This window comes from Etheostoma spectabile, chromosome 9, assembly GCF_008692095.1.
Source record: "Etheostoma spectabile isolate EspeVRDwgs_2016 chromosome 9, UIUC_Espe_1.0, whole genome shotgun sequence".
In the NCBI taxonomy this organism is placed as follows: domain Eukaryota; kingdom Metazoa; phylum Chordata; class Actinopteri; order Perciformes; family Percidae; genus Etheostoma; species Etheostoma spectabile.
Genome location: NC_045741.1, coordinates 7364790 through 7367927, shown reverse-complemented (window position 1 = coordinate 7367927; position 3138 = coordinate 7364790). Strand labels below are relative to the sequence as shown.

The 3138-nt window shown below is 40.0% G+C and overlaps 1 protein-coding gene across 2 annotated transcripts in view; it reads left to right on the top strand.

Moving 5' to 3' along the window:
- Window positions 1-2894: 2894 nt before the first annotated feature.
- adcyap1r1b (adenylate cyclase activating polypeptide 1b (pituitary) receptor type I) overlaps window positions 2895-3138 on the top strand; it is a 38351-nt gene continuing 38107 nt past the window's right edge. Inside the window, exon 1 of one of the 2 annotated variants that reach the window (XM_032525385.1) lies at window positions 2895-3138. This exon is cut by the window's right edge and continues 129 nt beyond it. The gene's annotated coding sequence lies outside the window, so the exon portion shown is untranslated. The other variant, XM_032525386.1, reaches the window with a different exon arrangement.

Genomic DNA, 3138 nt, shown 5'->3' with positions numbered 1-3138 from the left:
GTGTGTGTGTGTGTGTGCGTGTGTGTGATCAGAGAATGAGGGAAAGTAAAAAAAACATTTCTCTGCTTGCTCAAAGTGGAAGATGAAGGCAGACTCTAGGTGCCTGAGTCACCGTTACACACTGTGTGGGAGGGCAGGATGACGGCAGGATGGGGAATACAAGTAGAATGAAACACACTGACTTCCAACATGAGGGTTAGAAAAAAAAAAGAGAAATCAGATACGTGTTAGATTTTTTGGTGCTGGTGAGGATCCTCTTGGGAATACTGGAAGTCGACGAAACGTTAAATTTGGTGCAGTTTGTGCCATTTCTCTTAAGGCTAAGGGAGCAGAAAAATGTGCTGCACATCAACAGCAGACCTCATTCGGCCATTTCCTCACTCAGCCATTTCTCTGACAGTGCAAATACAGCACACCTTTTAACCCTGCTGCAACTCTGTCGCCTTTCCTACTAGCAGAATAACATGGATCACTGAGAATACGCAGGTTTACATAGAGGGAAACAGGCAGTTTTACCAGAGAGTAGTAACTAATCTGTAACCTTTACCATTCATTGATTTAAATGTAATTATATTTTGTTTTTTCTTGTGGGAACTGCTAGATGCCTCCTATCCCAAGGGATTGACATTTCCACTTGTGTTCCCTTCTCATGCGGATAAGCAGAGTTTTACATCAGTCACACAGAGCAAGCGAGTAAGATAATGAGAATATATTTTTAGAGCCTCTATTCTGATGGCATCCTCCTCTTTTTCCTCCTCTTCCTCCTCCTCTCTTCATGCATCATCCCAACTGTTAGTAGAAAAAGAGATTTAGATTCCCAAACGCATACGCAACCAAATATTGAAGACTGCATTGTGCATTGACTATGATGTGCAAATGTGTGACAAATTAAAGTAAAAAGAAACAGTAAGTGTTGTACTGTGAGATGTTCTTCAGTGTTGCTTGTCATCACACACACCTATAAGAGTTCTAGAGACCATTTGGTTGGGGGCAGAAAGAGATGTTGGTTGGGCATCAACAACTAGTGTTCATTTACAATTTCTCCTGGCTGATTGTGGGTCTTTGGGTGGACTCCTTAGATGGGGAGGGGGTCTTCCTTTCCCCTTCACTGCCTTTTTTTCTGCATTCTGATAGATTTTGTGTACCAATTTATACTTGAAACATCTGTATATGAAGTCAAATACAGGTGACAATTCAAAATATAATGTAATGCGGTAAGAGGGGATTTTACAACTTGTATTCGCATCAGGGAACTGGGCCAGATCCGAGTACACTTGACCCCACTTCCACAATGTTTCAATTACAATCTGAGTTTTCTGTTCAACGAGTGAACGACTAAAACATCTTTTGAACTTAAACATGTTCTACCAGAACAAGTTTCTTTCCGAGGGTATTTTGCAGCCATGACATTGTTCTTAGTGTGTGTTCTCCTGTACGTGCCCCTGCCGAGAACACCTATTTGTACGATTCACCACATCACACCACTCTCTATGACAGACCTTTGACCTTTGAGAAACGGCGAGAAAACCTTTCACTTACACACACCTAGTGACGAGCCTTTAACCTTTCAGCCCAAAAATAGGTGGTGAGATGTTCACCTCGTTTTCATGCTCTAATCAGGAGATACAGTGGGCTCAAAAGTTTACCTACCATGCTTAGTTGACTAAAAAGAGGAATAAAAAAATCATGTTTTGGAAATTTATTTATACCTAAATTAAAAAATGAGGTAAAATCAACCTTTAAGGACACCAATTTTCTTTGTGAATGAATAACGTATTGTAAAAAATAAATGTTCTTATTTAAAATACAGGGGTCATAAGTATACATACCCTATGTTAAATTCCCATAGAGGCAGGCAGATTTTTATTATTAAAGGCCGTTATCCTGGATCAGGATATTATGCATCCTGATAAAGTTCCCTTGGCCTTTAGAATTAAAATAGCCCACATCATCACATACTCTTCACCATGCTTAGAGATAGCCTGGTTTTATTTCAGTTAGACTAATACCTGGTTGATTTGCATTGAGGATGATTTTATAGAAAGTATCATGCCTATCTCTAAGCATGGTGAAGAGTATGTGAGGATGTGGGGCTATTTATCTAAAGGCCAAGGGAACTTTATAGGATGCATAATATCCTGAATCCAGGAAATAACTGGCCTTAATAATAAAAAATCTGCCTGCCCTATGGGAATTAACATAGGGGTGTACTTATGACCCCTGTATTTTAAATAAGAACATTTATTTATTACATAAGTTATTATTCATTCACAAAGAAAATTGGTGTCCTAGGTTGGATTTTACCTCATTTTTAATTAGGTATAAAATAAATTTCAAAACATGATTTTTTTATTCTCTTTTTAGTAACTTAAGCATGTGTATGTAAACTTGGCACCACTGATTGTATTCTGGAACAACTCCCAACAGGGTCTGTTTTCTTTTGTGTGATTCATTTTTCTAAAACTTAATAATAAAAGAGGAAGTTCTAGGTCATTAAAGCTCCTACCAGATTTGCTGAATCCCTCACAGAAGTCCATGAGGACTCAAGACAGCATTTATTGATTTAGATGTTGCTCATAAACACAGAAGCTCATATGCATCACATTTTCCATTTTGTGTTTTTCTGGGAGTGAAAAAGAAAGATAAGGTCAATAATGTTCATCTGTTCCGGGGTTCAGATCTATGTTGTCAATTGCGACACCACACACACACACACACACACACACACACACACGCGCGCACCCTGCATATTCCACCACATCACATTCATATAGTTTTCTTTTCATTTAACATAGCCTATTTATGTCTCACATCTATCATGCAAAATTGGATTTGTGCTCCCTCACGCGCATGTGCGTGAGCGTATGTGTCACAAATACACACACACACACACAGAAAAAGAGAGAGCGAGAGAGAGCGGGGGGCTAGTTGAAATGCGCGGTGCATTCTGCTGTGGAGGGCGAAGCGAGCAGGCATCCGCAGGGCAGCATAATTGCTCGAAATATCTAAAGTGATCAATCTCTTATCGCGCACTGGGAGGAAGAAATCCCGCTTGGAAGTCCACAACATTTTCTTTTTCTCCAAATTGCGATTTGGGGGTGGGGGGGTGGGGGAGTTGTGTTGCCCGGGCAGTCACCG